We start from the raw sequence: 13416 nt of genomic DNA on the forward strand, positions 1-13416 counted from the left end.
TAGCAGGGCTGGACGGAGGGGGGAGGGGGGGACAATAGCGGAGGTTTGGGTGTTCCCTGCATCACACACTGAGAGACCATCCTTTGGTTCATCACAAGTCTCTCATAAAATATTAAACCTGCTGTCAGGCCGGACCTGGATGGGTAACACTGGTGGTGTCACTAGATGCTGCTCCAACTGTAAACACACCATGTGAGATTCTGTGCACATGTCACAATGCAGGTTTTCCCGATATTGTGCCAAACAGAACAAATAAAGTAAAGTTCTTAAATAATTGCCATGAATCTACTTTTGTAGCTGTAAACACTTTTTTAAGTAGAGATGAAAAATAGTCACTCTAATTCTGTGATTTCATTGCTCATGTTTGCACTTGTTGTCTGAACTATAAGTGCACTTTTAAATCACTCAAACACGTGTAAAATAGTATTAATTTATTAATCATGTAATCACTATGTCTTTTGTGCGATTCCACCTGCATTACTTTTGTTTGTTACCTTTGTCAGTTCTCAACTTTCTGATCTCTCATAGAGGCATTACAATTTATACATTGTTTACTTTACATATATGTGTACCTTTTTTTCTCAAATAGTGACCGGGAACTTTATTTACCTCAACTACAGAATGCAACAGGTCTTTGTGTTAGTTGTGTTATTTCTAAACCCCCGTTTGATAAGTATAATCACAAGCATAAACACACAATAATCTATTAACAGTGTTTACGATTATTTAATAGATCATATCACTGATTTATGAAATTAAAGTGATAGAAATATACATGATGCTTAGTATTTGTACATGTACAGTATTATTCACTCTTGTTTTTTCCCCAGCCTATTTGTTTTTATCAACCATTATTGAAGGAAATTGGTGCATAAAGAAGTACAATAATGTACTATATACGTTCATGTTTTAGCTCACGCTATTTTGATATTTTAGTTTTATTTTGTGCTGTGCATCATCTTTCAAATTACTTCCCCAGACTAAATTTATTGGTCAGATCTGATGCCATAAATGACCTCTTCTGTGATTATTGACTCACTTTTTTCTTAATTTTGCTGATGATTTTCCTTTTTTTAATAATCATTAAACAAATTGTATTGTATTATTAAGATTATAATATATTGTGCTAGATGTCAAGGAGCAGTCGTAGAGGTTGCAGCAGAGATGTCTCACATCGTGTCAGTACTGGGAAACAATTTCAGACCAATACACAAGTTTACAGTGAAGGTAAATAAGTGCTCCTCTCTCAGAGCAAACGTTAACATTTCTAAACCTAGGGAAATTAAATTTGTCTCAGACCATAGTGAACTAGTTTTCTGGATTTTATTCACATTCTTCCCAGTGGGGATTAATACCTTTCAGATGGCTCTCTGGTGAAGGAAGGCAGATGAGATGGATACACAAACCTCCTCTTACAACTCCCCTCCGCCCCGTTTCTTTGTGCCAGTTCTGGAATTAGTCACAGGATACCACAGATATTAATGACTTCTGTTAAAATGAATATTACGTGTCAACAAATCCCCTGTTGCATGATTTAATTTCCACACCCCCTGAACATAATGGTGGAAAATATAACTCCTGAACCTGTCAGAAAGCCTGTAAGTGGTGTTAAGTCCTGTCAAACGAACAAAAAGGAAGAAAATATTTTTCGCAGGGTCCAGCACGGCGATAATGTTTCAGCTGACATTCTCCCTTGATACACCTGAGACAGGTGACTTTTGCGGTGAGAGGATTATCTGTTATGGAGTTTGAAGAGGTTCCTATTGTCCGAGGCCAGGAATATGAATAACCAAAGAGCTGGCGTCGCTGAAGGGGGAAGACGTTGGCAGTGAGCTGACACGAAGACAAGATTAGCTTGTGAAAATATATGAATTAGTAACACGGTGAGGACACTTTGGACAGTACTCTGTAGCTTCTTCATCAGAGGCACCTTTGACTATGAAACACAGCTATTGGTGTGGTTATGAATAAGTGATTGGGTTTCTAAATTTGACTCAATAATTCAGAAGTTAATTGGTCCGGCTTAATTGGTGGCGGAGCATAAAAGATTCAAGGTGCCTCTTAAGTGCAACACATCAGGCGCCACTTATAATGATGACAGATGGCTGTTTGTTGGGTTGGGTGTCAGATGGGAAGGCTTTGTCGTATTCACACTTCCCTCTTGTGAGGAGACGGATCAGGTTTTTCCTCCCAGAGCATTACATAGTTTCTCTTTTTCATACGCCAACTGTGACTCCGGTGAATTATTGAGACAGCCGATGAAGTGCCAACCAGCGTCCCTCTGTCAGCGTGCATGTCAAATGCTTTCTTTGTGTTTCTGAATCAGCTTAATGAAGTACTTCACGGAAACTGTGTCACGTTACAGGCCTGAGCTAAGTGGAAGATTTCTACAGCAAAATTTTAGTTTACACAAGATTTGGTCAGTTGAAGTTTTCAGTTGCGTGGGAGAAAAGCTTGAATGTTATTTTGTCAAAAAATAACCACATTGGGCTGCCGTCGGCTGGGTGGTTAGAGCAGTGGCCCCATGTGGGGAGGCTGGGGGTCCTCGAGGCGGCGGATGTGGGTTCGACTCCGACCTGCAGCCCTTTGCTGCATGTCTCCCTCTCTCTCTCTCTTGCCCCATTTCCTGTCTGTCCTATATAATAGCGACCTCAAAATTGCCAAAAAATAATCTTTAAAAAAAACAAACAGCGTGTTTAATATTAAACAAATAAATACAACAGCATGTAATGCAGATGAGTTTTTACTTTTTGAAAAAATAAGATAGGTCCTGTTCAGACCTGGCATTAACATGCATCTTGGGGGATCCAATCAGTCCGAGTACAAGTGTAAATGCACCCAAGATGCACTGAGAACGCATTGAGATTTGTTCCCTCAGATCAAATTAAGAGTAGGTCTGTGACACATTCTTTTAGCAGTGTGTACGGGAATGTTTCCTGGGCCACCGGTCCATGACGTCAGAAATTTTTGAAAAAGCCCATAGCGATATGTTCAGCGCTGCGCGAGAGCACACTGGCATTTCACCTAAAAATGACACCTGGCAGCTACAGTATAACCACACTGACCTCTTTACACATCAGACTGTTTGGTTATAACATGACTCCGACATTTCTCCGTTCTCAGCTGAGATGAACGGCACTGCAGTGTTTCAGTGTTTACACTTTATAGAGTGTCCTAACGGACTTCCTCTGCTCAGAACACCGTGGTGTATTTCAGGATTTTTTAAGCCTAACATTGATAAAACAGAGCAGCTAATATTGGTAGCAAGAGCAACAAGTTATTGGACTGCCCTGTTCTAAGCAGAAGGCAGATGATTATATATTTTTTAGCAAGTATAATGTTTACCACGCTCACCATCTTAGTTCATAGCCTCATGAGACCATCCTAATCTCTGAGCTACATTGTATTTTACTTGCAGATCAGTCTGGAGAAGTTTTCCAGGGGACCGAACCAATCAGCATTGTTTTTGATGCGGAATTAAGTGTGACGAAACGAGAAGCGACTGTTCTGTGTAAACCACCGTGCCAGCTTTTCGCGGATGAGATGAGCGCAGCTACAGAGCAAGCCGCTCGCTAACGCTTTTTTCGGGCACCTGAAATCATGCTTTTTATCTGTAAATTCACATTACACAAACGGCAAATATCATTTAATTCAATTCAGTTCAATTTTATTTATAGTGTCAAATGATAACAAAAGTTATCTCAGGACACTTTACAGAGTAGGTATAGACCACACTATGACTTATTTATGATTTACATAGACCCAACAATTCCTCCGTCGAGTATGGTGGCAACGAAAACCTTCCCTATAACAGGCAGGAACGTCGGACAGACCCAGCTCTTTTGAGGACAGACATCTGTCTTGACCGGTTAGGAAGGAAGAAAAGGAGAGAGAAACATAGAAAAGATGCACAAATGGACAGAGAGAGACAGACAGACACCCTTCCAGAGATGCAAGCAACCAAAGTGTAACAGTAACTACAATAATATCTATAGTAATGTGAATATGACTTATATGTTATGGCAGTTATTACAGCACATGTTGTTTACTTTCTGAGCTTTGCCTCGAAGCTGTTAGTACATCGTACATCATATTGGTTGATTTAGCTCGTATGTTGGTGATAGACTTATGGTTTATCCAATCAGCAACCAGTATTTTCGCCACTTTCCAAAAGATATCCAAACGAGAGTTCCCAGATGCATATGCAGAGCAAATGTAAATTAATCCATCTGGCAGAGTCAGGTTACTTAGTTCAGCCTGTTAGCATGCTAACATTTGCTAATTAGCACTTAACACAAAGTAAAACTTATGTTTGATTATTACATTGAAAAGATTACATTTACCCCTGGTGATGGCTCTGGATGTAAAATGATGTGTCCACATCATGAGGCTTCATACTAAAGGGACTATGTATATATTCATTCACATTTTCACATATATCCAATAGTTGGTGCTAGTAGAGAGAGACTAAAAGGGTGTTTTTTTGTTTGTATTTCTTTACTTTGTGTCTTGTTTATTTATGTACAATTTGCGTCTCCATAGAGAACAACTAAAATGAGGTTACTCTCAAATTTGTTTTCTAATACAAAACCTTGTATCTAATATTATTAGTAGAATATTTATACATAATAAGTTACATCTGACTCAGCAGTGTGTTTATAATAAGTTTTAAATAAAAAAAAATTAGCCCACAAATGTATTTATTTTTCCCAAGGTTTTGCCCCAAAAATAATCAGAACCCCCACAGAGAGCACCCACTAGCTTATTTATTATAGCCTTTTATTCATTAGATCTACATTAATAAAGAGGTTAATTAACATGAATGAGGTTGCGGTTAATTTTGAGCAGAACAAACATCATTTTCAACTTTTCTATTTTTCATAAGTGAATAATCACTAATGATACATTTAGTATTTCACTAATGATACATTTAGTATTGAAAACACACACAAAAAAGCTTGCTGATTTTCTCCTGAATCACACATGAAAACTCCACATTGTACGAGTCGTCCGTGCGTGTACACACACCTAAGGTCTTCCTGTGTTCAGTGTTTTCTACATTTCCCGTCCCTAATTGCCTAATAATTTAAAAACACTTAAGTTGGCTCATTAGCTGTGTATGAAGGCTTAAGGGGGGGAAACACCTGTTCATTTACTTAATGAACTCTAAAAAACACAGCACTGTGTTCAGGGGTAAGAAAATAAACCGAGACATTACATAGTGGTCACAAGACATGCAGACCTTTTAATAGAACTCTAATAGTAAAAAAGTAAATATCAGCATTTATGCTTTTGTTAATCTACCTGTAGAGACAGACTGGAGCTGCTTTCTGGGACTGTAAATCAAGTGTTTCCTCCCTTTGGTCTCCCGCTGGAAAAATAATGAAAGGATTCATGAGGCTCTGGGCAAAAATAAGGAATAAAGTAAATATCCAAAAGAAACCATTTGGTGAGTGTGTGTGTGTGTGTGTGTGTGTGTGTGTGTGTGTGTGTGTGTGTGTGTGTGTGTGTGTGTGTGTGTGTGTGTGTGTGTGTGTGTGTGTGTGTGTGTGTGCGTGTGTGCGTGTGCGTGTGTGTGTGCGTGCGTGCGTGTGTGCAAGTTGAGCAAAAACTGAGAAATTGAAAGGAGTGCTGCCATTGGGCCTTGGTGCATGTGAAGCATCTGCAAATATACATTCACAAACACACAAGTTCCTTTCAACTGTGTTCACATTTTTAATCACTTACTGTAGTCAACATGTGGCCAATCAGAGGGTCTAACTAGTTTGTACCACTAGGTTTTTGTCCTTTGTTGTGAGGCCACAACATGTGAATGTAATATCTACTGTAATCTCTTCTTGAAAGGTTGCATTAAAGGTGCTATAAACAATATTTTTATATTTGCTTGTGGTGGTCAAACCCACAGAGAATTATCAACCATTTTTGAAGTTGTTCAGCTCTCTTTCAGCTGTAAAGCTCTTAATTTAGTTATACAGACACAACTTTACTGGTTTATTGTCGCCGCTCTCATAGTATTGTTTTGGACTGCAGCAAAAAAGCACTGTAAAGAACCTGCCCAGCACCAAGCAGCAGACTGACACACAAGTTAAAATGAAAGTAAATATATTACTTTATATATTGGACTTACACAACACGATGCTCCGTAACTGCTAGATGCGCAAATAAGTTTGCTTGCAAGTCATATTCACTTAAAAGGTATGTCAGTGGGTTTTGAGCCTGCTTCCACTGCACCCAAATGACCCAAGCAGCTTTCTAATTCAACATTTTTTAAAGAATTATTATAATATTTGTCCACAAAGAGCCCATGACGATGAGTAGTTAGTCTTGACCTACTTACTGATTTACAACACATTTTAAAAACCTAACTTTACAAAGTAAAATACATTAGATCAAAGCAACATTATATAAACAAGAGTTCTCTCACAAAATAGATACAATTACTATTTAACGACCTGGTTCCATCCACATCAGGCGGCATACAAAGCAAAAAAATAAATGAAGATCATTAAGATGATGTGAAAATATGATTCACATCTGACAACACGCCGTTTATACTCAACCACATGTTCCACAACTGTAACGCAGACCATGTGGACGCCGGTTAACGGTCTTGCTGTCCTTTTGCATTGTTGCCTGAGCCCCAGACCTTTGAATTACATCTCAGATTTTTCAGAAGTGATTCAAGTCAGAATCAAATGTTTCCCACATTTGAAAAACACAATCACAGTTTTCTTAGGCTGGATTAGAATTAATTCAAATAAATGTCTTTGAGCCAGAAAGATTGCTGCGAAAAAGTTTTTTTTAAGTTGACATGTTTCTTTGCTTGATCAAACCCACTCGTCACAATAAAATGTTTGCATTGTACATTTCAGCAAATCACAGTTGTGCTGAATCTGACCGTTTCTGCACTGCTGCAACAACTATTAACGTTACTCAAGTTTAGGCTTCAAATCTACGTGGTTAGGTTTAGGAAAAGATTGTAATTTGGGTTTCACTTTCTCATGGGAAACGACACAAACAGGACAAGTCCAGTGTGTTTGACCTGACCATCCAGCTCGACTTCCTCTCTAAGCAGTGTTTGAGGCTTTTTATACTGCGTCATCTGACTTCTAGAGCCTGTGTAATATTAACAACTAAACCTTTACATTGGAGTCAGTTGAAAGCCTGGGACGGTGCATATATACGTTCAAGGGTGCCAAAAATGTTAAATATCTACGTTTCTGTGGTTTGCAGAAACGTACAAAGCCAAATATTATTCTGGCGACTAGGCTGACGTTAAGTTAAGCTCACTTCTGTGTCGATCTAAAATGACACTGACTGGACGTCAGTCACTACGGATTGGGATTGAAATGCTATCCTCAAACATGAATGGCGATTCAGTCTGATTATAAGACTACCTACAGTGTCCTGTTCTGAGTATCAGGTGTGCACATTGTGTAACGGTATGACAGAATGTTTTTCACATGGGACTCGCAGCTCTTGTCATCAATGATCGATGTGGCGACTTTAGGATGGACTTGGCCCGTGCAGCGTCGCCCTTTGCCATCCTCACCAGCACCCTTTGCTCAGACCTCTCTTTGCTGGTAACCCAAGACCACAAACCACAAAGGACTCTGTAAAGCATCTCACCCTTCCCTCTCAGTATAGTAATTAACCTGCCTCTCAGCTGCCTGTCCAGCAGCGTCCTCAGAACAGCCTGGTAATCACCAGACACTTCACACAACAGCCTGCACACGGGAACTTTAACCTCATGGGTCCCTTTCTTTTTTACGTGACACTTTTCTCTGTGGCACTTCTCTTTCCATATTATGGCGGCCTGCTATGCCGCGCGTACATGCAATGTCATCACATTCTGTAATGACTCCATGTCTCGATTAAAACGGTTTGACAGACCTCTGTGAATTAGTAGCTACTTGTAAGTGATTTCATATGTTATAATATGGGACAGAAAAAATGCTCTTGATCTGCTGCTCAAGCGGTTGAAGTTAGTAAATCACAGGCTCCACTCTGTCCATAGGCAATTTTCAAAGTAAGAAAACATTAAAGACTTATTAACTTTTAGTGGACTTTCAATGCGGGTCAAGAAATGGAAACAGACTAAACAGCCAATAAAAGCATGAGCCCATCTTTGGCGTTGGTCATGACAAAAGCAGCCCTTAAATCAGATGTGAACAACTCTGCCTTGTTCATAGAAACTCCACATCTAGCATACAGGGTGAAGCTTTAGGGCAGTCCAGCACCTTTATTTCCATCAATAATTTCCTCTCCATGGATGATGACCTTCGAGCCCCCAGAACAGGCTGGTTTGATTAACAGTGCTGTGTGCTATATAAGTGAGACCTGCAGGGTTTGTGACGCTGTGATGGATACTCTGAAAAAAATCACACCGTCCAGGTTTTCCACACTACCCACATTGTGTTGGACAGAGAAAGGAATTCTAACGTCACCTCGCATTAGATCAATGCTTTCGTGCTTCTCAATACTTTTTCCAGCATACAATTTTTGTTACTGGCAATCCAGTGAGAGAACATTGTCTGTTACCACCAAGAAATGACCCAGGCACTGTCTCAGCACATTTCTTTCAAACATTTCAAGAAAAATCCCTTGATTTAAACATTTTGGTGCTGCGCTGTATCGTGCCAGTCCCACGTTTGACTATATATTGTTGTTGGCTGGACCAGCAGGGTGGTGTTGTGATTGGTGTCACGGTCCTTCAGCCAGAAGGCCTGGGCTCAATTCCCCTTGACAGCCAAAATCCACCCTGCTGAGGTGCCCTTCAGCAAGATATGGAATTCCTACCAGCTGCAGGGATGCAGCTCTGAGGTGGTGCAGTTCAGACCGACATTAGCAGAGTGAAAGGGAGGGAGTGGGAAGGCCGATGCATAAGACTCCGGCAAAAAAAATAATCGGGTCCAACTCTCAAGGTGCTACGCTGGCCAGTCAAATACATAACATACAGACACACAAACCAGGTAGTTGACTTTGTATCTTGAACACCCTATTTCAACTGTTTACCTCGCAAACGTTGTGATGAATGATAAAATTATTGGTATAGCACTTTAAAAACCGTATGTACATTTCCACAGTAGACTGTACTCTGTACAGTCAATGCAGGAGGATTAGTATCAGATAGTAAGAGCTGTGGACAGCGATGTATATACATAAACAATCATTGTTGGTGCAGTGTAATGGAACAGTGAAGTTTATCCGTGGCGCCTTATCGATCAACTATGTACGGCCACGCAGGTAGTGACAGTCCACAAGCTGAATTGGCATTTCCACCACATGGTCTGCCAAGTTATACTATTTGTTCCTTAAAATTATTTCCTTCATCCATCAAATTTTGAGCAAAAATCTCATCACCTTCAACATTTGATTTTTATGTTCACTTCAGATAAATGTAGCGTTTCAATTATTGTTATTTTTTGTGCTGAGAATAACTGTGCATAGAAACCATTCCTAATCCCTTTGGGTCACATGAGAAATGAATTGCTGTCAAGATCAAAATAAGTCATTTTTCTTGATTCCTCAAAAGTTGACATTGTGAAGGTTCACTGATGACATGTACACTCTGTGCACATCACGAAGCGCACCATTTCCAAAGACACCTGGTGGAAAACTTCATAGAGAGAGAGAGAGAGAGAGAGAGAGAGAGAGAGAGAGAGAGAGAGAGAGAGAGAGAGAGAGAGAGAGAGAGAGAGAGAGAGAGAGAGAGAGAGAGAGAGAGAGAGAGAGAGAGAGAGAGAGAGAGAGAGAGAGAGAGAGAGAGAGAGAGAGAGATTCTTCTTGAGCGGTCATCTCTGGAGAGAAATGAACACCTGAAGCAGTCACTCATGGATGTCAATGAATACGGACTTGTACTCTATAACAGGCCATCTTCACACACTATTGTTTCTCCACTGAGGCCGTACTCATTTTTGAGGCTCCACACTGAATGAGTTTTCCAGTCAAATATGAAGTGAAAGTTCCACTCTGTCGCACGTTAAATGGGACATAATTTGAGGTACAGATCAACATGGAATTAGCATACTTCTACAAATCCAGATGGGATATGCCCTCTGTAATTAGCAATAATGCTCAATTCATTTTGGCTAAAACCATTTTTTCTCCACAGAGGCACTTACTTTATCCCAGAACCATACTTCCCCACCTCAAAAAATGCCACAGTGGAACATTAACATCTATATTCACACTTTTCAGTGTCTCAAAGTGCTGCAGCATTTCCTAAGTAGTCTTTTGAAAAGTCTTAGAGTGTCATCTTTGGATAAATGTGTTTTTTTTCAGTGGGCTGTAATGAATAGCACTTAAAAATCTGAATGGCTCTCGTATCAGGTTTTGTTTCCAAAGTATTCGGGGGAACAATGAGTGAGAAATCACAAAGCAAGAAGACAGAGAGTCCTGCTTATATTTTCGCCATTATTAACTCTTTTATTTGTATTTATCTTCCAACAGACAACACATTAAAGCAGTGACACCCAACCCTGGTCCCATCGAGTAACCGTCTCTTTGTTGAAGAAGGGCACAGGCTGAATTTGTGTGCTGAGAAGAGGGTAAGTGTTGGATCATCACTGTCATTTTTACATGATGATATCAGTGTGTCTTCTTCTTTATCAAACAAATGATCCACACAAGCCTTTGAGTCAGAGGAGGTCTCAATTATCAGCTCTGAAAGGGCCGAGATCAATCATCATCTGATGTTTAGCAGTGAGACAGCCGGACAACACAAAAGCCACACAATAATAACAGTGTATTAAAGATAACAAAACATTTTACAGCTTGTTTCTCTGTTTAAAACACAAAATGCGTTCATGGTTACACTTTCTATGAAGACCACACCTATAGGGCATTATGAGGGAATTCATGGTGAATTATAATGCATTAATAACGATTCATGACTTAAACACACATAATAATTAGTGATGCGCTATATCAGCAGTCATAAAACATTATAGATATTGATTTATAAGTTCAAGTGTCTTATGGATGTTCTTGACTAGTTATAAACTAGAAGTTGACTGATGGGTCTTGATACATACATGATACATTATGACTACTTATACTCACCTCAACAGTCAGCTCTGCATGCTCGCTCCTCACAGAGGACAGCAGTTAACTTGCAACATTTACAATTACAAAATGTGTCAAAACGTAACAAAAAAATAGATTATTACCCATTATTATTTGCCACTGTTGTTCAGTATGTGCCAAGGTAGGGTGTGGCAATTGTTTTCTTTATTAATTGTTCTGTATCAAAAAAAAAGTGCAAATTGTAGTTGGCCTCGTCACATTCTTTGTTTTATTTGACCATCAGTTCAAAACACAAAGATATTCCGTTTACAATCACACGTGAAGAAGAAAATCAGAACATTGTGACATTTGATACGCTGGAACCACAGGATGTTTGTCATTTTTGATTGATATAATTTCAGCTCTATTCCAAACGAAATGGTTAAATACGCAACATCCGTGTTTCACTATTGCCTCTGTATTTACTGATAAACTTCTAACAACATCCGTCCTGTGGACGCATTGACTTTGGGTCACTGGTAGAATCAATTGTAGCTGTTGTGAGTTTAGCGATAAACTCAAAAATCAATATTTTTTAATGGAATATTATAATTTCTTATCCGAGGACCGCCGGATTTTTGTGTTTTTTGCTGCACTGACTGAATAGCACATGCTCCTGCTTTGTTAATGCTCTCTTATTGCTTCGCTCCCCTCTGCATCTTAAATCTGATACAAGAGCCATTCAGTTTTAAGTGCTATTCATTACAGCCCACTGAAAATAGCATTCAACTGTGCCCTCTGAAGAGAGAAAGGCTTTTCAGTTTTCTGTCCCCGTGCCTCTTTTTCAGAATCTTTGCTTTTACTGGCAGGTCTTCTCACCAGACCAGCAGACTATAAATACGACCCCTCTGAATGCCCACATCCTTGCCCCTAAAATAAATCATGTGCCTTTCAGCTGGAGCAAACACATGGCACTACCAGGACAGTCCAGTCTGTCTACACATGCTGCAAACCAGACAAGTTCTCAGATCAGTCTACCAACACGCACACACTTAGGGACACACACTGACAACAGAGGAGAGCAGTCCCAATACCCTGGGAACGAAGCACTGCTGGCTCACATCAGGGTTCTGAATAACTGGATGGGCTTCAGCCCAGCAGGCCCTGTCTTGCCTTGCCTGTCACTCCTCTTGCTGTCGGCTGGCCCAGAGCGCTATAACAGAGAATAGAAGCCAGTGTGGGGACCAAGGGGACTGGAGCTCATCAGAGGGATTGACTCAGTCCTGCCTACTCCCTCAACGCTGTGGGTCTGGCACTCTGCACAGGTGGAAAACGGAAGAGAGTGAGTGGGTAATCACGAGGGTGTTGGCCCCGTTCTGCCCACACAAAAAAAAGCACAACCCACAACTATGGGCCCTCTTACCAGCCTGTCGTGTGTGGTTTTTTGAGACTGTCATCACAGACGTTCAGCAATGAGAAACACAGACAGGACGGAAGAGGAAAGAGAAATACAAAAAAGCAGGATGTGTGCCCACTGAATTCAAGTAAATACAGGCTGGAAGCTCAGGGAAGAGGCGAAGACCTTCAGAGGGTAGAAGCGTTTTGGTTTCATGGTGGACCAAAACTTATTCTGAGACTACAAAGTAGTGAACAAATTTGATGTGTCAGAGTGGTTAACTAAATATGAACAAATACGTTGTACATTTTTTCTGTTTACTTCTGCATCTTCGCTGGTATGTGTTTCCAAATGGAGAGTAAGCAAACACCAAAACCGACTAACACACAAACTGACTCACACAGAGGAAACAGGTAGACAAATTCATTTTGACGCAAATCAACCTTGACTTTTGCCAATCTGTCAAAAGCCTCACCCTTCCCAGGCATTATCCGCACTGTGATATTCTTTCCTTCCGTCTTTAGAGGAACGTCAGTGTGATGGTCGTCTAAGCTGGAAACGGGCTGCAGTTGTTTTCTTTGCAAAAACACCTGTCTAAACAGCAGCAAAGCCAAGGGCAAGTCTCGCCTGTCAACGTCTGTGACAGCTCTTGACAAAAATTCAGCAGAGACAATTCCTAAGACGTCCACTCAAGCGAAACAATGCACGTGTGCTGGAATGACCCCAGCTGGGCGGCCTCACGCTCCTTTAAGTTTCCGTGTTGTTTGTAGAAGCTCTGCAACGGACAGACATTTAACAACACCTGGAAGAAGGTCGACTGCAAGATATTCCCGTAAAGATGCAGTCTTTGTTTTGTTTTTCTCTGTGGTTTCAAATGCACTTAATCTTTCTGAATACCCCGACGGTTTCAGTAACATTGACTCAGCAAAAAAAAAAAAAAACCTTACAGTTGTGTGACAGTAACAAAGGCTGGACTATTTAAGTGATTAATTAATACAGCTTACACCCATTTA

The sequence above is a fragment of the Echiichthys vipera genome, assembly GCF_963691815.1.
Source record: "Echiichthys vipera genome assembly, chromosome: 6".
In the NCBI taxonomy this organism is placed as follows: domain Eukaryota; kingdom Metazoa; phylum Chordata; class Actinopteri; order Perciformes; family Trachinidae; genus Echiichthys; species Echiichthys vipera.